The sequence below is a fragment of the Stenella coeruleoalba genome, assembly GCF_951394435.1.
Source record: "Stenella coeruleoalba genome assembly, contig: scaffold_33, whole genome shotgun sequence".
NCBI classification, from domain to species: domain Eukaryota; kingdom Metazoa; phylum Chordata; class Mammalia; order Artiodactyla; family Delphinidae; genus Stenella; species Stenella coeruleoalba.
Genome location: NW_027646420.1, coordinates 926,381 through 954,026, shown reverse-complemented (window position 1 = coordinate 954,026; position 27,646 = coordinate 926,381). Strand labels below are relative to the sequence as shown.

General features: G+C 43.7%; 1 long non-coding RNA gene across 3 annotated transcripts in view; it reads left to right on the top strand.

Moving 5' to 3' along the window:
- Positions 1–27,646, top strand: part of LOC307181120 — a 977,962-nt gene that overhangs the window by 242,584 nt on the left and 707,732 nt on the right. The window lies entirely within an intron of this gene.

Here is a 27,646-nt window from a genome sequence, read left to right as displayed (position 1 = left end):
AATTTGAGACCCTGTTCTGTTTTGGAATTCAGTTCCTGTGTAGCCAAGTTTACATTCCGTGTATTACTGATATCTTATGATGTTTCTTTTTCTGTGTGACTTACTTCAGTTAGAATCATCATACCTGAATCCACTCATTGTGCTGCTAAGGGCCTGATGACACAGATTTCATTGCTGAGTGATATTGCTTTGTAAGTAAATACCACAACTTCTTTATCCATTTTTTACTTTCTGCGATGTTGAACTTGTACTGTAAAGGAGGTTCTTGTAAACAGAGGCGTCCCAAACTTTGGGGTGGCTGTGTCTTTTTGATTTTAATTTCCCTATGCTATAGGACCATAAGTGGCAGTGCCCTAGGCTCTGTTGCTTTGTTTTTTAGATGTTTCAGGAAACACCATACACTTCTCCCGAGTGTCTGTTGGCAATTTACATCCCGCCCATCAGCATAACAAGGCTCCCAGTTCTCCATGGCCTGTCCTGCCTTTCTGGATTTTACACTTTTTTCAGATGGCTCTTTTGACCGGGGGGAAGTGAGACTTCATTGTAGTGCAGATTTCCTTTGCAAGCTTGCTTGGTTGGCCAAAAAGGGCGTATGCGTTTTTTCCTGAATATATTCAGGAAAAAACGCATACGCCCTTTTTGGCCAAGTGCATCATTGTGGACGTTCTGCCTCTTTTCCTATGCTTTCAATGCAATTCCAGTCTACCTCCTGAAATCGGTTTCCTGCAATTCTGCCCCGCTTTCAAGTCCTCTTGGCAGCCTTACTTCAGTCTATTTTTGGACGATAGCTGTCATTTATAACTCTGCAGGTTTGTGAATTACAGTGCCCCTGAGCTCCTTTCTTCAACTCGCTTTCTTGTGACCTGGCCGCAACACCGCAGGATGGCTTCAGGCCCTAATCTGGTTCCGGCACGGCACGCTGAGCCTTTGGTTATTTCCTCTTCCTGGTGGGAAATGAGAGTTAAATTTGCCCGTCCAGACACCTCCAGCTAGTCTCTCATTGGTTCTCGCTATTCCTGTTCATCTTCCGCAGAAATTGCAAACTGGGCCAAACAGGAAGTTAAAGGCGCTGACTCTCCAAGTGGGGAGAGTGTTAGTAAAGCGTCTGGAATGTTGCACCCGAGTACCAGGGGAGGAAAACTGAGACATATTTGAACACGTCTCCCGTTCACATGGTTGATCATACTTGGGTTCCACATGCATGTTTTAGCTGAAGGAAGAATACCTTAAACCTGGAGAGTTAAGACCCGTGTAATGGGTACCATGCAATATGACTTCAAAGGGTCTTCATTTGCTCACCGAACCTCTCCAATCCTATCACTGCTGCGTTTATGCCCCTGTACACATGCTTGATTCTCTTTTGGAGACATAGCAATCCATAGGTTTTCCGATACTTACTAGTCAGGTACATTCTTAGGCGTTTAATATGCGGTGTTGAGTCCATTTCGTTGAGCAAGGAGTAGCTCTTGTCTATTCCATATTTGACTTAAGGAACTTTATCTGTGCTCATTTCAATCTCTGGTTTTATGCAGCACCCCAACTCACCTTTACCCTTAAGCAAGCATAAGTTGGTTTTCTAAATTTGAGACCCTGTTCTGTTCTGTAATTCAGTTCCTGTGTAGCCAAGTTTACATTCCGTGTATTACTGATATCTTATGATGTTTCTTTTTCTGTGTGACTTATTTCAGTTAGAATCATCATACCTGAATCCACTCATTGTGATGCTAAGGGCCTGATGACATAGATTTCATTGCTGAGTGATATTGCTTTGTAAGTAAATACCACAACTTCTTTATCCATTTTTCACTTTCTGCGATGTTGAACTTGTACTGTAAACGAGGTTCTTGTAAACAGAGGCGTCCCAAACTTTGGGGTGGCTGTGTCTTTTTGATTTTAATTTCCCTAAGTTATAGGACCATAAGTGGCAGTGCCCTACGCTCTGTTGCTTTGTTTTTTAGATGTTTCAGGAAACACCATACACTTCTCCCGAGTGTCTGTTGGCAATTTACATCCCACCCATCAGCATAACAAGGCTCCCAGCTCTCCATGGCCTGTCCTGCCTTTCTGGATTTTACACTTTTTTCAGATGGCCCTTTTGACCGGGGGAAAGTGAGACTTCATTGTAGTGCAGATTTCCTTTGCAAGCTTGCTTGGTTGGCCAAAAAGGGCGTATGCGTTTTTTCCTGAATATATTCAGGAAAAAACGCATACGCCCTTTTTGGCCAAGTGCATCATTGTGGACGTTCTGCCTCTTTTCCTATGCTTTCAATGCAATTCCAGTCTACCTCCTGAAATCGGTTTCCTGCAATTCTGCCCCGCTTTCAAGTCCTCTTGGCAGCCTTACTTCAGTCTATTTTTGGACGATAGCTGTCATTTATAACTCTGCAGGTTTGTGAATTACAGTGCCCCTGAGCTCCTTTCTTCAACTCGCTTTCTTTTGAGCTGGCCGCAACACCGCAGGATGGCTTCAGGCCCTAATCTGGTTCCGGTACGGCACGCTGAGCCTTTGGTTATTTCCTCTTCCTGGTGGGAAATGAGAGTTAAATTTGCCCGTCCAGACACCTCCAGCTAGTCTCTCATTGGTTCTCGCTATTCCTGTTCATCTTCCGCAGAAATTGCAAACTGGGCCAAACAGGAGGTTAAAGGCGCTGACTCTCCAAGTCGGGAGAGTGTTAGTAAAGCGTCTGGAATGTTGCACCCGAGTACCAGGGGAGGAAAACTGAGACATATTTGAACACGTCTCCCGTTCACATGGTTGATCATACTTGGGTTCCACATGCATGTTTTAGCTGAAGGAAGAATACCTTAAACCTGGAGAGTTCAGACCCGTGTAATGGGTACCATGCAATATGACTTCAAAGGGTCTTCATTTGCTCACCGAACCTCTCCAATCCTATCACTGCTGCGTTTATGCCCCTGTACACACGCTTGATTCTCTTTTGGAAACATAGCAATCCATAGGTTTTAAGATACTTACTAGTCAGGTACATTCTTAGGCGTTTAATATGGGGTGTTGAGTCCATTTCGTTGAGCAAGGAGTAGCTCTTGTCTATTCCATATTTGGCTTAAGGAACTTTATCTGTGCTCATTTCAATCTCTGCTTTTATGCAGCACCCCAACTCACCTTTCCCCTTAAGCAAGCATAAGTTGGTTTTCTAAATTTGAGACCCTGTTCTGTTCTGTAATTCAGTTCCTGTGTAGCCAAGTTTACATTCCGTGTATTACTGATATCTTATGATGTTTCTTTTCTGTGTGACTTATTTCAGTTAGAATCATCATACCTGAATCCACTCATTGTGCTGCTACGGGCCTGATGACACAGATTTCATTGCTGAGTGATATTGCTTTGTAAGTAAATACCACAACTTCTTTATCCATTTTTCACTTTCTGCGATGTTGAACTTGTACTGTAAACGAGGTTCTTGTAAACAGAGCCGTTCCAAACATTGGGGTGGCTGTGTCTTTTTGATTTTAATTTCCCTAAGCTATAGGACCATAAGTGGCAGTGCCCTAGGCTCTGTTGCTTTGTTTTTTAGATGTTTCAGGAAACACCATACACTTCTCCCGAGTGTCTGTTGGCAATTTACATCCCGCCCATCAGCATAACAAGGCTCCCAGTTCTCCATGGCCTGTCCTGCCTTTCTGGATTTTACACTTTTTTCAGATGGCCCTTTTGACCGGGGGGAAGTGAGACTTCATTGTAGTGCAGATTTCCTTTGCAAGCTTGCTTGGTTGGCCAAAAAGGGCGTATGCGTTTTTTCCTGAATATATTCAGGAAAAAACGCATACGCCCTTTTTGGCCAAGTGCATCATTGTGGACGTTCTGCCTCTTTTCCTATGCTTTCAATGCAATTCCAGTCTACCTCCTGAAATCGGTTTCCTGCAATTCTGCCCCGCTTTCAAGTCCTCTTGGCAGCCTTACTTCAGTCTATTTTTGGACGATAGCTGTCATTTATAACTCTGCAAGTTTGTGAATTACAGTGCCCCTGAGCTCCGGTCTTCAACTCGCTTTCTTTTGAGCTGGCCGCAACACCGCAGAATGGCTTCAGGCCCTAATCTGGTTCCGGTACGGCACGCTGAGCCTTTGGTTATTTCCTCTTCCTGGTGGGAAATGAGAGTTAAATTTGCCCGTCCAGACACCTCCAGCTAGTCTCTCATTGGTTGTCGCTATTCCTGTTCATCTTCCGCAGAAATTGCAAACTGGGCCAAACAGGAGGTTAAAGGGACTGACTCTCCAAGTCGGGAGAGTGTTAGTAAAGCGTCTGGAATGTTGCACCCAAGTACCAGGGGAGGAAAACTGAGACATATTTGAACACGTCTCCCATTCACATGGTTGATCATACTCTAGGTTCCACATGCATGTTTTAGCTGAAGGAAGAATACCTTAAACCTGGAGAGTTGAGACCCGTGTAATGCGTACCATGCAATACGACTTCAAAGGGTCTTCATTTGCTCACCGAACCTCTCCAATCCTATCACTGCTGCGTTTATGCCCCTGTACACACGCTTGATTCTCTTTTGGACACATAGCAATCCATAGGTTTTAAGATACTTACTAGTCAGGTACATTCTTAGGCATTTAATATGGGGTGTTGAGTCCATTTCGTTGAGCAAGGAGTAGCTCTTGTCTATTCCATATTTGGCTTAAGGAACTTTATCTGTGCTCATTTCAATCTCTGGTTTTATGCAGCACCCCAACTCACCTTTCCCCTTAAGCAAGCATAAGTTGGTTTTCTAAATTTGAGACCCTGTTCTGTTTTGGAATTCAGTTCCTGTGTAGCCAAGTTTACATTCCGTGTATTACTGATATCTTATGATGTTTCTTTTTCTGTGTGACTTACTTCAGTTAGAATCATCATACCTGAATCCACTCATTGTGCTGCTAAGGGCCTGATGACACAGATTTCATTGCTGAGTGATATTGCTTTGTAAGTAAATACCACAACTTCTTTATCCATTTTTTACTTTCTGCGATGTTGAACTTGTACTGTAAAGGAGGTTCTTGTAAACAGAGGCATCCCAAACTTTGGGGTGGCTGTGTCTTTTTGATTTTAATTTCCCTATGCTATAGGACCATAAGTGGCAGTGCCCTAGGCTCTGTTGCTTTGTTTTTTAGATGTTTCAGGAAACACCATACACTTCTCCCGAGTGTCTGTTGGCAATTTACATCCCGCCCATCAGCATAACAAGGCTCCCAGTTCTCCATGGCCTGTCCTGCCTTTCTGGATTTTACACTTTTTTCAGATGGCTCTTTTGACCGGGGGGAAGTGAGACTTCATTGTAGTGCAGATTTCCTTTGCAAGCTTGCTTGGTTGGCCAAAAAGGGCGTATGCGTTTTTTCCTGAATATATTCAGGAAAAAACGCATACGCCCTTTTTGGCCAAGTGCATCATTGTGGACGTTCTGCCTCTTTTCCTATGCTTTCAATGCAATTCCAGTCTACCTCCTGAAATCGGTTTCCTGCAATTCTGCCCCGCTTTCAAGTCCTCTTGGCAGCCTTACTTCAGTCTATTTTTGGACGATAGCTGTCATTTATAACTCTGCAGGTTTGTGAATTACAGTGCCCCTGAGCTCCTTTCTTCAACTCGCTTTCTTGTGACCTGGCCGCAACACCGCAGGATGGCTTCAGGCCCTAATCTGGTTCCGGCACGGCACGCTGAGCCTTTGGTTATTTCCTCTTCCTGGTGGGAAATGAGAGTTAAATTTGCCCGTCCAGACACCTCCAGCTAGTCTCTCATTGGTTCTCGCTATTCCTGTTCATCTTCCGCAGAAATTGCAAACTGGGCCAAACAGGAAGTTAAAGGCGCTGACTCTCCAAGTGGGGAGAGTGTTAGTAAAGCGTCTGGAATGTTGCACCCGAGTACCAGGGGAGGAAAACTGAGACATATTTGAACACGTCTCCCGTTCACATGGTTGATCATACTTGGGTTCCACATGCATGTTTTAGCTGAAGGAAGAATACCTTAAACCTGGAGAGTTAAGACCCGTGTAATGGGTACCATGCAATATGACTTCAAAGGGTCTTCATTTTCTCACCGAACCTCTCCAATCCTATCACTGCTGCGTTTATGCCCCTGTACACATGCTTGATTCTCTTTTGGAGACATAGCAATCCATAGGTTTTCCGATACTTACTAGTCAGGTACATTCTTAGGCGTTTAATATGCGGTGTTGAGTCCATTTCGTTGAGCAAGGAGTAGCTCTTGTCTATTCCATATTTGACTTAAGGAACTTTATCTGTGCTCATTTCAATCTCTGGTTTTATGCAGCACCCCAACTCACCTTTACCCTTAAGCAAGCATAAGTTGGTTTTCTAAATTTGAGACCCTGTTCTGTTCTGTAATTCAGTTCCTGTGTAGCCAAGTTTACATTCCGTGTATTACTGATATCTTATGATGTTTCTTTTTCTGTGTGACTTATTTCAGTTAGAATCATCATACCTGAATCCACTCATTGTGATGCTAAGGGCCTGATGACATAGATTTCATTGCTGAGTGATATTGCTTTGTAAGTAAATACCACAACTTCTTTATCCATTTTTCACTTTCTGCGATGTTGAACTTGTACTGTAAACGAGGTTCTTGTAAACAGAGGCGTCCCAAACTTTGGGGTGGCTGTGTCTTTTTGATTTTAATTTCCCTAAGTTATAGGACCATAAGTGGCAGTGCCCTACGCTCTGTTGCTTTGTTTTTTAGATGTTTCAGGAAACACCATACACTTGTCCAGAGTGTCTGTTGGCAATTTACATCCCACCCATCAGCATAACAAGGCTCCCAGTTCTCCATGGCCTGTCCTGCCTTTCTGGATTTTACACTTTTTTCAGATGGCCCTTTTGACCGGGGGAAAGTGAGACTTCATTGTAGTGCAGATTTCCTTTGCAAGCTTGCTTGGTTGGCCAAAAAGGGCGTATGCGTTTTTTCCTGAATATATTCAGGAAAAAACGCATACGCCCTTTTTGGCCAAGTGCATCATTGTGGACGTTCTGCCTCTTTTCCTATGCTTTCAATGCAATTCCAGTCTACCTCCTGAAATCGGTTTCCTGCAATTCTGCCCCGCTTTCAAGTCCTCTTGGCAGCCTTACTTCAGTCTATTTTTGGACGATAGCTGTCATTTATAACTCTGCAAGTTTGTGAATTACAGTGCCCCTGAGCTCCTTTCTTCAACTCGCTTTCTTGTGACCTGGCCGCAACACCGCAGGATGGCTTCAGGCCCTAATCTGGTTCCGGCACGGCACGCTGAGCCTTTGGTTATTTCCTCTTCCTGGTGGGAAATGAGAGTTAAATTTGCCCGTCCAGACACCTCCAGCTAGTCTCTCATTGGTTCTCGCTATTCCTGTTCATCTTCCGCAGAAATTGCAAACTGGGCCAAACAGGAAGTTAAAGGCGCTGACTCTCCAAGTGGGGAGAGTGTTAGTAAAGCGTCTGGAATGTTGCACCCGAGTACCAGGGGAGGAAAACTGAGACATATTTGAACACGTCTCCCGTTCACATGGTTGATCATACTTGGGTTCCACATGCATGTTTTAGCTGAAGGAAGAATACCTTAAACCTGGAGAGTTAAGACCCGTGTAATGGGTACCATGCAATATGACTTCAAAGGGTCTTCATTTTCTCACGGAACCTCTCCAATCCTATCACTGCTGCGTTTATGCCCCTGTACACATGCTTGATTGTCTTTTGGAGACATAGCAATCCATAGGTTTTCCGATACTTACTAGTCAGGTACATTCTTAGGCGTTTAATATGCGGTGTTGAGTCCATTTCGTTGAGCAAGGAGTAGCTCTTGTCTATTCCATATTTGACTTAAGGAACTTTATCTGTGCTCATTTCAATCTCTGGTTTTATGCAGCACCCCAACTCACCTTTACCCTTAAGCAAGCATAAGTTGGTTTTCTAAATTTGAGACCCTGTTCTGTTCTGTAATTCAGTTCCTGTGTAGCCAAGTTTACATTCCGTGTATTACTGATATCTTATGATGTTTCTTTTTCTGTGTGACTTATTTCAGTTAGAATCATCATACCTGAATCCACTCATTGTGATGCTAAGGGCCTGATGACATAGATTTCATTGCTGAGTGATATTGCTTTGTAAGTAAATACCACAACTTCTTTATCCATTTTTCACTTTCTGCGATGTTGAACTTGTACTGTAAACGAGGTTCTTGTAAACAGAGGCGTCCCAAACTTTGGGGTGGCTGTGTCTTTTTGATTTTAATTTCCCTATGTTATAGGACCATAAGTGGCAGTGCCCTACGTTCTGTTGCTTTGTTTTTTAGATGTTTCAGGAAACACCATACACTTCTCCCGAGTGTCTGTTGGCAATTTACATCCCACCCATCAGCATAACAAGGCTCCCAGTTCTCCATGGCCTGTCCTGCCTTTCTGGATTTTACACTTTTTTCAGATGGCCCTTTTGACCGGGGGAAAGTGAGACTTCATTGTAGTGCAGATTTCCTTTGCAAGCTTGCTTGGTTGGCCAAAAAGGGCGTATGCGTTTTTTCCTGAATATATTCAGGAAAAAACGCATACGCCCTTTTTGGCCAAGTGCATCATTGTGGACGTTCTGCCTCTTTTCCTATGCTTTCAATGCAATTCCAGTCTACCTCCTGAAATCGGTTTCCTGCAATTCTGCCCCGCTTTCAAGTCCTCTTGGCAGCCTTACTTCAGTCTATTTTTGGACGATAGCTGTCATTTATAACTCTGCAAGTTTGTGAATTACAGTGCCCCTGAGCTCCTTTCTTCAACTCGCTTTCTTGTGACCTGGCCGCAACACCGCAGGATGGCTTCAGGCCCTAATCTGGTTCCGGCACGGCACGCTGAGCCTTTGGTTATTTCCTCTTCCTGGTGGGAAATGAGAGTTAAATTTGCCCGTCCAGACACCTCCAGCTAGTCTCTCATTGGTTCTCGCTATTCCTGTTCATCTTCCGCAGAAATTGCAAACTGGGCCAAACAGGAAGTTAAAGGCGCTGACTCTCCAAGTGGGGAGAGTGTTAGTAAAGCGTCTGGAATGTTGCACCCGAGTACCAGGGGAGGAAAACTGAGACATATTTGAACACGTCTCCCGTTCACATGGTTGATCATACTTGGGTTCCACATGCATGTTTTAGCTGAAGGAAGAATACCTTAAACCTGGAGAGTTAAGACCCGTGTAATGGGTACCATGCAATATGACTTCAAAGGGTCTTCATTTTCTCACGGAACCTCTCCAATCCTATCACTGCTGCGTTTATGCCCCTGTACACATGCTTGATTGTCTTTTGGAGACATAGCAATCCATAGGTTTTCCGATACTTACTAGTCAGGTACATTCTTAGGCGTTTAATATGCGGTGTTGAGTCCATTTCGTTGAGCAAGGAGTAGCTCTTGTCTATTCCATATTTGACTTAAGGAACTTTATCTGTGCTCATTTCAATCTCTGGTTTTATGCAGCACCCCAACTCACCTTTACCCTTAAGCAAGCATAAGTTGGTTTTCTAAATTTGAGACCCTGTTCTGTTCTGTAATTCAGTTCCTGTGTAGCCAAGTTTACATTCCGTGTATTACTGATATCTTATGATGTTTCTTTTTCTGTGTGACTTATTTCAGTTAGAATCATCATACCTGAATCCACTCATTGTGATGCTAAGGGCCTGATGACATAGATTTCATTGCTGAGTGATATTGCTTTGTAAGTAAATACCACAACTTCTTTATCCATTTTTCACTTTCTGCGATGTTGAACTTGTACTGTAAACGAGGTTCTTGTAAACAGAGGCGTCCCAAACTTTGGGGTGGCTGTGTCTTTTTGATTTTAATTTCCCTAAGCTATAGGACCATAAGTGGCAGTGCCCTAGGCTCTGTTGCTTTGTTTTTTAGATGTTTCAGGAAACACCATACACTTCTCCCGAGTGGTTGTTGGCAATTTACATCCCACCCATCAGCATAACAAGGCTCCCAGTTCTCCATGGCCTGTCCTGCCTTTCTGGATTTTACACTTTTTTCAGATGGCCCTTTTGACGGGGGGGAAGTGAGACTTCAATGTAGTGCAGATTTCCTTTGCAAGCTTGCTTGGTTGGCCAAAAAGGGCGTATGCGTTTTTTCCTGAATATATTCAGGAAAAAACGCATACGCCCTTTTTGGCCAAGTGCATCATTGTGGACGTTCTGCCTCTTTTCCTATGCTTTCAATGCAATTCCAGTCTACCTCCTGAAATCGGTTTCCTGCAATTCTGCCCCGCTTTCAAGTCCTCTTGGCAGCCTTACTTCAGTCTATTTTTGGACGATAGCTGTCATTTATAACTCTGCAGGTTTGTGAATTACAGTGCCCCTGAGCTCCTTTCTTCAACTCGCTTTCTTTTGAGCTGGCCGCAACACCGCAGGATGGCTTCAGGCCCTAATCTGGTTCCGGCACGGCATGCTGAGCCTTTGGTTAATTCCTCTTCCTGGTGGGAAATGAGAGTTAAATTTGCCCGTCCAGACACCTCCAGCTAGCCTCTCATTGGTTCTCGCTATTCCTGTTCATCTTCCGCAGAAATTGCAAACTGGGCCAAACAGGAGGTTAAAGGGACTGACTCTCCAAGTGGGGAGAGTGTTAGTAAAGCGTCTGGAATGTTGTACCCGAGTACCAGGGGAGGAAAACTGAGACATATTTGAACACGTCTCCCGATCACATGGTTGATCATACTCTAGGTTCCACATGCATGTTTTAGCTGAAGGAAGAATACCTTAAACCTGGGTAGTTGAAACCCGTGGAATGGGTACCATGCAATATGACTTCAAAGGGTCTTCATTTGCTCACCGAACCTCTCCAATCCTATCACTGCTGCGTTTATGCCCCTGTACACATGCTTGATTCTCTTTCGGAGACATAGCAATCCATAGGTTTTAAGATACTTACTAGTCAGGTACATTTTTAGGCGTTTAATATGCGGTGTTGAGTCCATTTCGTTGAGCAAGGAGTAGCTCTTGTCTATTCCATATTTGACTTAAGGAACTTTATCTGTGCTCATTTCAATCTCTGGTTTTATGCAGCACCCCAACTCACCTTTACACTTAAGCAAGCATAAGTTGGTTTTCTAAAATTGAGACCCTGTTCTGTTTTGGAATTCAGTTCCTGTGTAGCCAAGTTTACATTCCGTGTATTACTGATATCTTATGATGTTTCTTTTTCTGTGTGACTTATTTCAGTTAGAATCATCATACCTGAATCCACTCATTGTGCTGCTAAGGGCCTGATGACATAGATTTCATTGCTGAGTGATATTGCTTTGTAAGTAAATACCACAACTTCTTTATCCATTTTTCACTTTCTGCGATGTTGAACTTGTACTGTAAACGAGGTTCTTGTAAACAGAGCCGTTCTAAACTTTGGGGTGGCTGTGTCTTTTTGATTTTAATTTCCCTAAGCTATAGGACCATAAGTGGAAGTGCCCTAGGTTCTGTTGCTTTGTTTTTTAGATGTTTCAGGAAACACCATATACTTCTCCCGACTGGTTGTTGGCAATTTACATCCCGCCCATCAGATTAACAAGGCTCCCAGTTCTCCATGGCCTGTCCTGCCTTTCTGGATTTTACACTTTTTTCAGATGGCCCTTTTGACCGGGGGGAAGTGAGACTTCATTGTAGTGCAGATTTCCTTTGCAAGCTTGCTTGGTTGGCCAAAAAGGGCGTATGTGTTTTTTCCTGAATATATTCAGGAAAAAACGCATACGCCCTTTTTGGCCAAGTGCATCATTGTGGACGTTCTGCCTCTTTTCCTATGCTTTCAGTGCAATTCCAGTCTACCTCCTGAAATCGGTTTCCTGCAATTCTGCCCCGCTTTCAAGTCCTCTTGGCAGCCTTACTTCAGTCTATTTTTGGACGATAGCTGTCATTTATAACTCTGCAGGTTTGTGAATTACAGTGCCCCTGAGCTCCTTTCTTCAACTTGCTTTCTTGTGACCTGGCCGCAACACCGCAGGATGGCTTCAGGCCCTAATCTGGTTCCGGTACGGCACGCTGAGCCTTTGGTTATTTCCTCTTCCTGGTGGGAAATGAGAGTTAAATTTGCCCGTCCAGACTCCTCCAGCTAGTCTCTCACTGGTTCTCGGTATTCCTGTTCATCTTCCGCAGAAATTGCAAACTGGGCCAAACAGGAGGTTAAAGGCGCTGACTCTCCAAGTGGGGAGAGTGTTAGTAAAGCGTCTGGAATGTTGCACCCGAGTACCAGGGGAGGAAAACTGAGACATATTTGAACACGTCACCCGTTCACATGGTTGATCATACTTGGGTTCCACATGCATGTTTTAGCTGAAGGAAGAATACCTTAAACCTGGAGAGTTCAGACCCGTGTAATGGGTACCATGCAATATGACTTCAAAGGGTCTTCATTTGCTCACCGAACCTCTCCAATCCTATCACTGCTGCGTTTATGCCCCTGTACACATGCTTGATTCTCTTTCGGAGACATAGCAATCCATAGGTTTTAAGATACTTACTAGTCAGGTACATTCTTAGGCGTTTAATATGCGGTGTTGAGTCCATTTCGTTGAGCAAGGAGTAGCTCTTGTCTATTCCATATTTGACTTAAGGAACTTTATCTGTGCTCATTTCAATCTCTGGTTTTATGCAGCACCCCAACTCACCTTTACCCTTAAGCAAGCATAAGTTGGTTTTCTAAATTTGAGACCCTGTTCTGTTCTGTAATTCAGTTCCTGTGTAGCCAAGTTTACATTCCGTGTATTACTGATATCTTATGATGTTTCTTTTTCTGTGTGACTTACTTCAGTTAGAATCATCATACCTGAATCCACTCATTGTGCTGCTACGGGCCTGATGACACAGATTTCATTGCTGAGTGATATTGCTTTGTAAGTAAATACCACAACTTCTTTATCCATTTTTCACTTTCTGCGATGTTGAACTTGTACTGTAAACGAGGTTCTTGTAAACAGAGCCGTTCCAAACTTTGGGGTGGCTGTGTCTTTTTGATTTTAATTTCCCTAAGCTATAGGACCATAAGTGGAAGTGCCCTAGGTTCTGTTGCTTTGTTTTTTAGATGTTTCAGGAAACACCATACACTTCTCCCGAGTGGTTGTTGGCAATTTACATCCCGCCCATCAGCATAACAAGGCTCCCAGTTCTCCATGGCCTGTCCTGCCTTTCTGGATTTTACACTTTTTTCAGATCGCCCTTTTGACCGCGGGAAAGTGAGACTTCATTGTAGTTCAGATTTCCTTTGCAAGCTTGCTTGGTTGGCCAAAAAGGGCGTATGCGTTTTTTCCTGAATATATTCAGGAAAAAACGCATACGCCCTTTTTGGCCAAGTGCATCATTGTGGACGTTCTGCCTCTTTTCCTATGCTTTCAATGCAATTCCAGTCTACCTCCTGAAATCGGTTTCCTGCAATTCTGCCCCGCTTTCAAGTCCTCTTGGCAGCCTTACTTCAGTCTATTTTTGGACGATAGCTGTCATTTATAACTCTGCAGGTTTGTGAATTACAGTGCCCCTGAGCTCCTTTGTTCAACTCGCTTTCTTTTGAGCTGGCCGCAACACCGCAGGATGGCTTCAGGCCCTAATCTGGTTCCGGTACGGCACGCTGAGCCTTTGGTTATTTCCTGTTCCTGGTGGGAAATGAGAGTTAAATTTGCCCGTCCAGACACCTCCAGCTAGCCTCTCATTGGTTCTCGCTATTCCTGTTCATCTTCCGCAGAAATTGCAAACTGGGCCAAAGAGGAGGTTAAAGGCGCTGACTCTCCAAGTGGGGAGAGTGTTAGTAAAGCGTCTGGAATGTTGCACCCGAGTACCAGGGGAGGAAAACTGAGACATATTTGAACACGTCTCCCGTTCACATGGTTGATCATACTCTGGGTTCCACATGCATGTTTTAGCTGAAGGAAGAATACCTTAAACATGGAGAGTTGAGACCCGTGGAATGGGTACCATGCAATATGACTTCAAAGGGTCTTCATTTGCTCACCGAACCTCTCCAATCCTATCACTGCTGCGTTTATTCCCCTGTACACACGCTTGATTCTCTTTTGGAGACATAGCAATCCATAGGTTTTAAGATACTTACTAGTCAGGTACATTCTTAGGTGTTTAATATGGGGTGTTGAGTCCATTTCGTTGAGCAAGGAGTAGCTCTTGTCTATTCCATATTTGGCTTAAAGAACTTTATCTGTGCTCATTTCAATCTCTGGTTTTATGCAGCACCCCAACTCACCTTTCCCCTTCAGCAAGCATAAGTTGGTTTTCTAAATTTGAGAACCTGTTCTGTTTTGGAATTCAGTTCCTGTGTAGCCAAGTTTACATTCCGTGTATTAGTGATATCTTATGATGTTTCTTTTTCTGTGTGACTTATTTCAGTTAGAATCATCGTACCTGAATCCACTCATTGTGCTGCTAAGGGCCTGATGACACAGATTTCATTGCTGAGTGATATTGCTTTGTAAGTAAATACCACAACTTCTTTATCCATTTTTCACTTTCTGCGATGTTGAACTTGTACTGTAAACGAGGTTCTTGTAAACAGAGCCGTTCCAAACTTTGGGGTGGCTGTGTCTTTTTGATTTTAATTTCCCTAAGTTATAGGACCATAAGTGGCAGTGCCCTAGGCTCTGTTGCTTTGTTTTTTAGATGTTTCAGGAAACACCATACACTTCTCCCGAGTGTCTGTTGGCAATTTACATCCCGCCCATCAGCATAACAAGGCTCCCAGTTCTCCATGGCCTGTCCTGCCTTTCTGGATTTTACACTTTTTTCAGATGGCCCTTTTGACCGGGGGGAAGTGAGACTTCATTGTAGTGCAGATTTCCTTTGCAATCTTGCTTGGTTGGCCAAAAAGGGCGTATGCGTTTTTTCCTGAATATATTCAGGAAAAAACGCATACGCCCTTTTTGGCCAAGTGCATCATTGTGGACGTTCTGCCTCTTTTCCTATGCTTTCAGTGCAATTCCAGTCTACCTCCTGAAATCGGTTTCCTGCAATTCTGCCCCGCTTTCAAGTCCTCTTGGCAGCCTTACTTCAGTCTATTTTTGGACGATAGCTGTCATTTATAACTCTGCAGGTTTGTGAATTACAGTGCCCCTGAGCTCCTTTCTTCAACTCGCTTTCTTGTGACCTGGCCGCAACACCGCAGGATGGCTTCAGGCCCTAATCTGGTTCCGGCACGGCACGCTGAGCCTTTGGTTAATTCCTCTTCCTGGTGGGAAATGAGAGTTAAATTTGCCCGTCCAGACACCTCCAGCTAGTCTCTCATTGGTTCTCGCTATTCCTGTTCATCTTCCGCAGAAATTGCAAACTGGGCCAAACAGGAGGTTAAAGGGACTGACTCTCCAAGTCGGAAGAGTGTTAGTAAAGCGTCTGGAATGTTGCACCCGAGTACCAGGGGAGGAAAACTGAGACATATTTGAACACGTCTCCCGTTCACATGGTTGATCATACTCTGGGTTCCACATGCATGTTTTAGCTGAAGGAAGAATACCTTAAACCTGGAGAGTTGAGACCCGTGGAATGGGTACCATGCAATATGACTTCAAAGGGTCTTCATTTGCTCACCGAACCTCTCCAATCCTATCACTGCTGCGTTTATGCCCCTGTACACATGCTTGATTCTCTTTCGGAGACATAGCAATCCATAGGTTTTAAGATACTTACAAGTCAGGTACATTCTTAGGTGTTTAATATGCGGTGTTGAGTCCATTTCGTTGAGCAAGGAGTAGCTCTTGTCTATTCCATATTTGGCTTAAGGAACTTTATCTGTGCTCATTTCAATCTCTGGTTTTATGCAGCACCCCAACTCACCTTTCCCCTTAAGCAAGCATAAGTTGGTTTTCTAAATTTGAGTCCCTGTTCTGTTCTGTAATTCAGTTCCTGTGTAGCCAAGTTTACATTCCGTGTATTAGTGATATCTTATGATGTTTCTTTTTCTGTGTGACTTACTTCAGTTAGAATCATCATACCTGAATCCACTCATTGTGCTGCTAAGTGCCTGATGACACAGATTTCATTGCTGAGTGATATTGCTTTGTAAGTAAATACCACAACTTCTTTATCCATTTTTCACTTTCTGTGATGTTGAACTTGTACTGTAAACGAGGTTCTTGTAAACAGAGCCGTTCCAAACTTTGGGGTGGCTGTGTCTTTTTGATTTTAATTTCCCTAAGCTATAGGACCATAAGTGGAAGTGCCCTAGGTTCTGTTGCTTTGTTTTTTACATGTTTCAGGAAACACCATACACTTCTCCCGAGTGGTGGTTGGCAATTTACATCCCGCCCATCAGCATAACAAGGCTCCCAGTTCTCCATGGCCTGTCTTGCCTTTCTGGATTTTACACTTTTTTCAGATGGCCCTTTTGACCGGGGGGAAGTGAGACTTCATTGTAGTGCAGATTTTCTTTGCAAACTTGCTTGGTTGGCCAAAAAGGGCGTATGCGTTTTTTCCTGAATATATTCAGGAAAAAACGCATACGCCCTTTTTGGCCAAGTGCATCATTGTGGACGTTCTGCCTCTTTTCCTATGCTTTCAATGCAATTCCAGTCTACCTCCTGAAATCGGTTTCCTGCAATTCTGCCCCGCTTTCAAGTCCTCTTGGCAGCCTTACTTCAGTCTATTTTTGGACGATAGCTGTCATTTATAACTCTGCAGGTTTGTGAATTACAGTGCCCCTGAGCTCCTTTCTTCAACTCGCTTTCTTTTGAGCTGGCCGCAACACCGCAGGGTGGCTTCAGGCCCTAATCTGGTTCTGGTACGGCACGCTGAGCCTTTGGTTATTTCCTCTTCCTGGTGGGAAATGAGAGTTAAATTTGCCCGTCCAGACACCTCCAGCTAGCCTCTCATTGGTTCTCGCTTTCCTGTTCATCTTCCGCAGAAATTGCAAATTGGGCCAAACAGGATGTTAAAGGCGCTGACTCTCCAAGTCGGGAGAGTGTTAGTAAAGCGTCTGGAATGTTGCACCCGAGTACCAGGGGAGGAAAACTGAGACATATTTGAACACGTCTCCCGTTCACATGGTTGATCATACTTGGGTTCCACATGCATGTTTTAGCTGAAGGAAGAATACCTTAAACCTGGAGAGTTGAGACCCGTGGAATGGGTACCATGCAATATGACTTCAAAGGGTCTTCATTTGCTCACCGAACCTCTCCAATCCTATCACTGCTGCGTTTATGCCCCTGTACACATGCTTGATTCTCTTTCGGAGACATAGCAATCCATAGGTTTTAAGATACTTACTAGTCAGGTACATTCTTAGGCGTTTAATATGCGGTGTTGAGTCCATTTCGTTGAGCAAGGAGTAGCTCTTGTCTATTCCATATTTGACTTAAGGAATTTTATCTGTGCTCATTTCAATCTCTGGTTTTATGCAGCACCCCAACTCACCTTTACCCTTAAGCAAGCATAAGTTGGTTTTCTAAATTTGAGACCCTGTTCTGTTCTGTAATTCAGTTCCTGTGTAGCCAAGTTTACATTCCGTGTATTACTGATATCTTATGATGTTTCTTTTTCTGTGTGACTTACTTCAGTTAGAATCATCATACCTGAATCCACTCATTGTGCTGCTAAGGGCCTGATGACACAGATTTCATTGCTGAGTGATATTGCTTTGTAAGTAAATACCACAACTTCTTTATCCATTTTTCACTTTCTGCGATGTTGAACTTGTACTGTAAACGAGGTTCTTGTAAACAGAGCCGTTCCAAACTTTGGGGTGGCTGTGTCTTTTTGATTTTAATTTCCCTAAGCTATAGGACCATAAGTGGCAGTGCCCTAGGCTCTGTCGCTTTGTTTTTTAGATGTTTCAGGAAACACCATACACTTCTCCCGAGTGGTTGTTGGCAATTTACATCCCGCCCATCAGCATAACAAGGCTCCCAGTTCTCCATGGCCTGTCCTGCCTTTCTGATTTTACACTTTTTTCAGATGGCCCTTTTGACCGGGGGGAAGTGAGACTTCATTGTAGTGCAGATTTCCTTTTCAAGCTTGCTTGGTTGGCCAAAAAGGGCGTATGCGTTTTTTCCTGAATATATTCAGGAAAAAACGCATACGCCCTTTTTGGCCAAGTGCATCATTGTGGACGTTCTGCCTCTTTTCCTATGCTTTCAATGCAATTCCAGTCTACCTCCTGAAATCGGTTTCCTGCAATTCTGCCCCGCTTTCAAGTCCTCTTGGCAGCCTTACTTCAGTCTATTTTTGGACGATAGCTGTCATTTATAACTCTGCAGGTTTGTGCATTACAGTGCCCCTGAGCTCCTTTCTTCAACTTGCTTTCTTGTGACCTGGCCGCAACACCACAGGATGGCTTCAGGCCCTAATCTGGTTCCGGCACGGCACGCTGAGCCTTTGGTTAATTCCTCTTCCTGGTGGGAAATGAGAGTTAAATTTGCCCGTCCAGACACCTCCAGCTAGTCTCTCATTGGTTCTCGCTATTCCTGTTCATCTTCCGCAGAAATTGCAAACTGGGCCAAACAGGAGGTTAAAGGGACTGACTCTCCAAGTCGGAAGAGTGTTAGTAAAGCGTCTGGAATGTTGCACCCGAGTACCAGGGGAGGAAAACTGAGACATATTTGAACACGTCTCCCGTTCACATGGTTGATCATACTCTGGGTTCCACATGCATGTTTTAGCTGAAGGAAGAATACCTTAAACCTGGAGAGTTGAGACCCGTGGAATGGGTACCATGCAATATGACTTCAAAGGGTCTTCATTTGCTCACCGAACCTCTCCAATCCTATCACTGCTGTGTTTATGCCCCTGTACACATGCTTGATTCTCTTTCGGAGACATAGCAATCCATAGGTTTTAAGATACTTACTAGTCAGGTACATTCTTAGGCGTTTAATATGCGGTGTTGAGTCCATTTCGTTGAGCAAGGAGTAGCTCTTGTCTATTCCATATTTGGCTTAAGGAACTTTATTTGTGCTCATTTCAATCTCTGGTTTTATGCAGCACCCCAACTCACCTTTACCCTTAAGCAAGCATAAGTTGGTTTTCTAAATTTGAGTCCCTGTTCTGTTCTGTAATTCAGTTCCTTTGTAGCCAAGTTTACATTCCGTGTATTAGTGATATCTTATGATGTTTCTTTTTCTGTGTGACTTACTTCAGTTAGAATCATCATACCTGAATCCAGTCATTGTGCTGCTAAGTGCCTGATGACACAGATTTCATTGCTGAGTGATATTGCTTTGTAAGTAAATACCACAAGGTCTTTATCCATTTTTCACTTTCTGTGATGTTGAACTTGTACTGTAAACGAGGTTCTTGTAAACAGAGCCGTTCCAAACTTTGGGGTGGCTGTGTCTTCTTGATTTTAATTTCCCTGAGCTATAGGACCATAAGTGGAAGTGCCCTAGGTTCTGTTGCTTTGTTTTTTAGATGTTTCAGGAAACACCATACACTTCTCCCGAGTGGTTGTTGGCAATTTACATCCCGCCCATCAGCATAACAAGGCTCCCAGTTCTCCATGGCCTGTCCTGCCTTTCTGGATTTTACACTTTTTTCAGATGGCCCTTTTGACCGGGGGGAAGTGAGACTTCATTGTAGTGCAGATTTCCTTTGCAAGCTTGCTTGGTTGGCCAAAAAGGGCGTATGCGTTTTTTCCTGAATATATTCAGGAAAAAACGCATACGCCCTTTTTGGCCAAGTGCATCATTGTGGACGTTCTGCCTCTTTTCCTATGCTTTCAATGCAATTCCAGTCTACCTCCTGAAATCGGCTTCCTGCAATTCTGCCCCGCTTTCAAGTCCTCTTGGCAGCCTTACTTCAGTCTATTTTTGGACGATAGCTGTCATTTATAACTCTGCAGGTTTGTGAATTACAGTGCCCCTGAGCTCCTTTCTTCAACTCGCTTTCTTGTGACCTGGCCGCAACACTGCAGGATATCTTCAGGCCCTAATCTGGTTCCGGTACGGCACGCTGAGCCTTTGGTTATTTCCTCTTCCTGGTGGGAAATGAGAGTTAAATTTGCCCGTCCAGACACCTCCAGCTAGCCTCTCATTGGTTCTCGCTATTCCTGTTCATCTTCCGCAGAAATTGCAAACTGGGCCAAACAAGAGGTTAAAGGCGCTGACTCTCCAAGTGGGGAGAGTGTTAGTAAAGCGTCTGGAATGTTGCACCCGAGTACCAGGGGAGGAAAACTGAGACATATTTGAACACGTCTCCCATTCACATGGTTGATCATACTTGGGTTCCACATGCATGTTTTAGCTGAAGGAAGAATACCTAAAACCTGGGTAGTTGAAACCCGTGGAATGGGTACCATGCAATATGACTTCAAAGGGTCTTCATTTGCTCACCGAACCTCTCCAATCCTATCACTGCTGCGTTTATGCCCCTGTACACATGCTTGATTCTCTTTCGGAGACATAGCAATCCATAGGTTTTAAGATACTTACTAGTCAGGTACATTCTTAGGCGTTTAATATGCGGTGTTGAGTCCATTTCGTTGAGCAAGGAGTAGCTCTTGTCTATTCCATATTTGGCTTAAGGAACTTTATCTGTGCTCATTTCAATCTCTGGTTTTATGCAGCACCCCAACTCACCTTTACCCTTAAGCAAGCATAAGTTGGTTTTCTAAATTTGAGTCCCAGTTCTGTTCTGTAATTCAGTTCCTTTGTAGCCAAGTTTACATTCCGTGTATTACTGATATCTTATGATGTTTCTTTTTCTGTGTGACTTACTTCAGTTAGAATCATCATACCTGAATCCACTCATTGTGCTGCTAAGTGCCTGATGACACAGATTTCATTGCTGAGTGATATTGCTTTGTAAGTAAATACCACAAGTTCTTTATCCATTTTTCACTTTCTGCGATGTTGAACTTGTACTGTAAACGAGGTTCTTGTAAACAGAGCCGTTCCAAACTTTGGGGTGGCTGTGTCTTTTTGATTTTAATTTCCCTAAGCTATAGGACCATAAGTGGAAGTGCCCTAGTTTCTGTTGCTTTGTTTTTTAGATGTTTCAGGAAACACCATACACTTCTCTCAAGTGTCTGTTGGCAATTTACATCCCGCCCATCAGCATAACAAGGCTCCCAGTTCTCCATGGCCTGTCCTGCCTTTCTGGATTTTACACTTTTTTCAGATGGCCCTTTTGACCGGGGGGAAGTGAGACTTCATTGTAGTGCAGATTTCCTTTGCAAGCTTGCTTGGTTGGCCAAAAAGGGCGTATGCGTTTTTTCCTGAATATATTCAGGAAAAAACGCATACGCCCTTTTTGGCCAAGTGCATCATTGTGGACGTTCTGCCTCTTTTCCTATGCTTTCAATGCAATTCCAGTCTACCTCCTGAAATCGGTTTCCTGCAATTCTGCCCCGCTTTCAAGTCCTCTTGGCAGCCTTACTTCAGTCTATTTTTGGACGATAGTTGTCATTTATAACTCTGCAGGTTTGTGAATTACAGTGCCCCTGAGCTCCTTTCTTCAACTCGCTTTCTTGTGACCTGGCCGCAACACCGCAGGATGGCTTCAGGCCCTAATCTGGTTCCGGCACGGCACGCTGAGCCTTTGGTTATTTCCTCTTCCTGGTGGGAAATGAGAGTTAAATTTGCCCATCCAGACACCTCCAGCTAGCCTCTCATTGGTTCTCGCTATTCCTGTTCATCTTCCGCAGAAATTGCAAACTGGGCCAAACAAGAGGTTAAAGGCGCTGACTCTCCAAGTGGGGAGAGTGTTAGTAAAGCGTCTGGAATGTTGCACCCGAGTACCAGGGGAGGAAAACTGAGACATATTTGAACACGTCTCCCGTTCACATGGTTGAGCATACTTGGGTTGCACATGCATGTTTTAGCTGAAGGAAGAATACCTTAAACCTGGAGAGTTGAGACCCGTGAAATGGGTACCATGCAATATGACTTCAAAGGGTCTTGATTTGCTCACCGAACCTCTCCAATCCTATCACTGCTGCGTTTATGCCCCTGTACACACGCTTGATTCTCTTTTGGAGACATAGAAATCCATAGGTTTTAAGATACTTACTAGTCAGGTACATTCTTAGGCGTTTAATATAGGGTGTTGAGTCCATTTCGTTGAGCAAGGAGTAGCTCTTGTCTATTCCATATTTGGCTTAAGGAACTTTATCTGTGCTCATTTCAATCTCTGGTTTTATGCAGCACCCCAACTCACCTTTCCCCTTAAGCAAGCATAAGTTGGTTTTCTAAATTTGAGACACTGTTCTGTTTTGGAATTCAGTTCCTGTGTAGCCAAGTTTACATTCCGTGTATTAGTGATATCTTATGATGTTTCTTTTTCTGTGTGACTTATTTCAGTTAGAATCATCGTACCTGAATCCACTCATTGTGCTGCTAAGGGCCTGATGACACAGATTTCTTTGCTGAGTGATATTGCTTTGTAAGTAAATACCACAAGTTCTTTATCCATTTTTCACTTTCTGCGATGTTGAACTTGTACTATAAACGAGGTTCTTGTAAACAGAGCCGTTCCAAACTTTGGGATGGCTGTGTCTTTTTGATTTTAATTTCCCTAAGCTATAGGACCATAAGTGGAAGTGCCCTAGGTTCTGTTGCTTTGTTTTTTACATGTTTCAGGAAACACCATACACTTCTCCCAAGTGGTTGTTGGCAATTTACATCCCGCCCATCAGCATAACAAGGCTCCCAGTTCTCCATGGCCTGTCTTGCCTTTCTGGATTTTACACTTTTTTCAGATGGCCCTTTTGACCGGGGGGAAGTGAGACTTCATTGTAGTGCAGATTTCCTTTGCAAACTTGCTTGGTTGGCCAAAAAGGGCGTATGCGTTTTTTCCTGAATATATTCAGGAAAAAACGCATACGCCCTTTTTGGCCAAGTGCATCATTGTGGACGTTCTGCCTCTTTTCCTATGCTTTCAATGCAATTCCAGTCTACCTCCTGAAATCGGTTTCCTGCAATTCTGCCCCGCTTTCAAGTCCTCTTGGCAGCCTTACTTCAGTCTATTTTTGGACGATAGCTGTCATTTATAACTCTGCAGGTTTGTGAATTACAGTGCCCCTGAGCTCCTTTCTTCAACTCGCTTTCTTGTGACCTGGCCGCAACACCGCAGGATGTCTTCAGGCCCTAATCTGGTTCTGGCACGGCATGCTGAGCCTTTGGTTAATTCCTCTTCCTGGTGGGAAATGAGAGTTAAATTTGCCCATCCAGACACCTCCAGCTAGCCTCTCATTGGTTCTCGCTATTCCTGTTCATCTTCCGCAGAAATTGCAAACTGGGCCAAACAAGAGGTTAAAGGCGCTGACTCTCCAAGTGGGGAGAGTGTTAGTAAAGCGTCTGGAATGTTGCACCCGAGTACCAGGGGAGGAAAACTGAGACATATTTGAACACGTCTCCCATTCACATGGTTGATCATACTTGGGTTCCACATGCATGTTTTAGCTGAAGGAAGAATACCTAAAACCTGGGTAGTTGAAACCCGTGGAATGGGTACCATGCAATATGACTTCAAAGGGTCTTCATTTGCTCACCGAACCTCTCCAATCCTATCACTGCTGCGTTTATGCCCCTGTACACATGCTTGATTCTCTTTCGGAGACATAGCAATCCATAGGTTTTAAGATACTTACTAGTCAGGTACATTCTTAGGCGTTTAATATGCGGTGTTGAGTCCATTTCGTTGAGCAAGGAGTAGCTCTTGTCTATTCCATATTTGGCTTAAGGAACTTTATCTGTGCTCATTTCAATCTCTGGTTTTATGCAGCACCCCAACTCACCTTTACCCTTAAGCAAGCATAAGTTGGTTTTCTAAATTTGAGTCCCAGTTCTGTTCTGTAATTCAGTTCCTTTGTAGCCAAGTTTACATTCCGTGTATTACTGATATCTTATGATGTTTCTTTTTCTGTGTGACTTACTTCAGTTAGAATCATCATACCTGAATCCACTCATTGTGCTGCTAAGTGCCTGATGACACAGATTTCATTGCTGAGTGATATTGCTTTGTAAGTAAATACCACAACTTCTTTATCCATTTTTCACTTTCTGCGATGTTGAACTTGTACTGTAAACGAGGTTCTTGTCAACAGAGCCGTTCCAAACTTTGGGGTGGCTGTGTCTTTTTGATTTTAATTTCCCTAAGCTATAGGACCATAAGTGGAAGTGCCCTAGGTTCTGTTGCTTTGTTTTTTAGATGTTTCAGGAAACACCATACACTTCTCCCAAGTGTCTGTTGGCAATTTACATCCCGCCCATCAGCATAACAAGGCTCCCAGTTCTCCATGGCCTGTCCTGCCTTTCTGGATTTTACACTTTTTTCAGATGGCCCTTTTGACCGGGGGGAAGTGAGACTTCATTGTAGTGCAGATTTCCTTTGCAAGCTTGCTTGGTTGGCCAAAAAGGGCGTATGCGTTTTTTCCTGAATATATTCAGGAAAAAACGCATACGCCCTTTTTGGCCAAGTGCATCATTGTGGACGTTCTGCCTCTTTTCCTATGCTTTCAATGCAATTCCAGTCTACCTCCTGAAATCGGTTTCCTGCAATTCTGCCCCGCTTTCAAGTCCTCTTGGCAGCCTTACTTCAGTCTATTTTTGGACGATAGTTGTCATTTATAACTCTGCAGGTTTGTGAATTACAGTGCCCCTGAGCTCCTTTCTTCAACTCGCTTTCTTGTGACCTGGCCGCAACACCGCAGGATGGCTTCAGGCCCTAATCTGGTTCCGGCACGGCACGCTGAGCCTTTGGTTATTTCCTCTTCCTGGTGGGAAATGAGAGTTAAATTTGCCCGTCCAGACACCTCCAGCTAGCCTCTCATTGGTTCTCGCTATTCCTGTTCATCTTCCGCAGAAATTGCAAACTGGGCCAAACAAGAGGTTAAAGGCGCTGACTCTCCAAGTGGGGAGAGTGTTAGTAAAGCGTCTGGAATGTTGCACCCGAGTACCAGGGGAGGAAAACTGAGACATATTTGAACACGTCTCCCGTTCACATGGTTGAGCATACTTGGGTTGCACATGCATGTTTTAGCTGAAGGAAGAATACCTTAAACCTGGAGAGTTGAGACCCGTGAAATGGGTACCATGCAATATGACTTCAAAGGGTCTTCATTTGCTCACCGAACCTCTCCAATCCTATCACTGCTGCGTTTATGCCCCTGTACACACGCTTGATTCTCTTTTGGAGACATAGAAATCCATAGGTTTTAAGATACTTACTAGTCAGGTACATTCTTAGGCGTTTAATATAGGGTGTTGAGTCCATTTCGTTGAGCAAGGAGTAGCTCTTGTCTATTCCATATTTGGCTTAAGGAACTTTATCTGTGCTCATTTCAATCTCTGGTTTTATGCAGCACCCCAACTCACCTTTCCCCTTAAGCAAGCATAAGTTGGTTTTCTAAATTTGAGACACTGTTCTGTTTTGGAATTCAGTTCCTGTGTAGCCAAGTTTACATTCCGTGTATTAGTGATATCTTATGATGTTTCTTTTTCTGTGTGACTTATTTCAGTTAGAATCATCGTACCTGAATCCACTCATTGTGCTGCTAAGGGCCTGATGACACAGATTTCTTTGCTGAGTGATATTGCTTTGTAAGTAAATACCACAAGTTCTTTATCCATTTTTCACTTTCTGCGATGTTGAACTTGTACTATAAACGAGGTTCTTGTAAACAGAGCCGTTCCAAACTTTGGGATGGCTGTGTCTTTTTGATTTTAATTTCCCTAAGCTATAGGACCATAAGTGGAAGTGCCCTAGGTTCTGTTGCTTTGTTTTTTACATGTTTCAGGAAACACCATACACTTCTCCCAAGTGGTTGTTGGCAATTTACATCCCGCCCATCAGCATAACAAGGCTCCCAGTTCTCCATGGCCTGTCTTGCCTTTCTGGATTTTACACTTTTTTCAGATGGCCCTTTTGACCGGGGGGAAGTGAGACTTCATTGTAGTGCAGATTTCCTTTGCAAACTTGCTTGGTTGGCCAAAAAGGGCGTATGCGTTTTTTCCTGAATATATTCAGGAAAAAACGCATACGCCCTTTTTGGCCAAGTGCATCATTGTGGACGTTCTGCCTCTTTTCCTATGCTTTCAATGCAATTCCAGTCTACCTCCTGAAATCGGTTTCCTGCAATTCTGCCCCGCTTTCAAGTCCTCTTGGCAGCCTTACTTCAGTCTATTTTTGGACGATAGCTGTCATTTATAACTCTGCAGGTTTGTGAATTACAGTGCCCCTGAGCTCCTTTCTTCAACTCGCTTTCTTGTGACCTGGCCGCAACACCGCAGGATGTCTTCAGGCCCTAATCTGGTTCTGGCACGGCATGCTGAGCCTTTGGTTAATTCCTCTTCCTGGTGGGAAATGAGAGTTAAATTTGCCCATCCAGACACCTCCAGCTAGTCTCTCATTGGTTCTCGCTATTCCTGTTCATCTTCCACAGAAATTGCAAACTGGGCCAAACAGGAGGTTAAAGGGACTGACTCTCCAAGTGGGGAGAGTGTTAGTAAAGCGTCTGGAATGTTGCACCCGAGTACCAGGGGAGGAAAACTGAGACATATTTGAACACGTCTCCCGTTCACATGGTTGATCATACTTGGGTTCCACATGCATGTTTTAGCTGAAGGAAGAATACCTAAAACCTGGGTAGTTGAAACCCGTGGAATGGGTACCATGCAATATGACTTCAAAGGGTCTTCATTTGCTCACCGAACCTCTCCAATCCTATCACTGCTGCGTTTATGCCCCTGTACACATGCTTGATTCTCTTTCAGAGACATAGCAATCCATAGGTTTTAAGATACTTACTAGTCAGGTACATTCTTAGGCGTTTAATATGCGGTGTTGAGTCCATTTCGTTGAGCAAGGAGTAGCTCTTGTCTATTCCATATTTGGCTTAAGGAACTTTATCTGTGCTCATTTCAATCTCTGGTTTTATAAAACAACCCAACTCACCTTTCCCCTTAAGCAAGCATAAGTTGGTTTTCTAAATTTGAGACCCTGTTCTGTTTTGGAATTCAGTTCCTGTGTAGCCAAGTTTACATTCCGTGTATTAGTGATATCTTATGATGTTTCTTTTTCTGTGTGACTTATTTCAGTTAGAATCATCGTACCTGAATCTACTCATTATGCTGCTACGGGCCTGATGACATAGATTTCATTGCTGAGTGATACTGCATTGTACGTAAGTACCACAAGTTCTTTATCCATTTTTCACTTTCTGCGATGTTGAACTTGTACTGTAAACGAGGTTCTTGTAAACAGAGCCGTTCCAAACTTTGGGGTGGCTGTGTCTTTTTGATTTTAATTTCCCTAAGCTATAGGACCATAAGTGGAAGTGCCCTAGGCTCTGTTGCTTTGTTTTTTAGATGTTTCAGGAAACACCATACACTTCTCCCGAGTGTCTGTTGGCAATTTACATCCCGCCCATCAGCATAACAAGGCTCCCAGTTCTCCATGGCCTGTCCTGCCTTTCTGGATTTTACACTTTTTTCAGATGGCCCTTTTGACCGGGGGAAAGTGAGACTTCATTGTAGTGCAGATTTCCTTTGCAAGCTTGCTTGGTTGGCCAAAAAGGGCGTATGCGTTTTTTCCTGAATATATTCAGGAAAAAACGCATACGCCCTTTTTGGCCAAGTGCATCATTGTGGACGTTCTGCCTCTTTTCCTATGCTTTCAATGCAATTCCAGTCTACCTCCTGAAATCGGTTTCCTGCAATTCTGCCCTGCTTTCAAGTCCTCTTGGCAGCCTTACTTCAGTCTATTTTTGGACGATAGCTGTCATTTATAA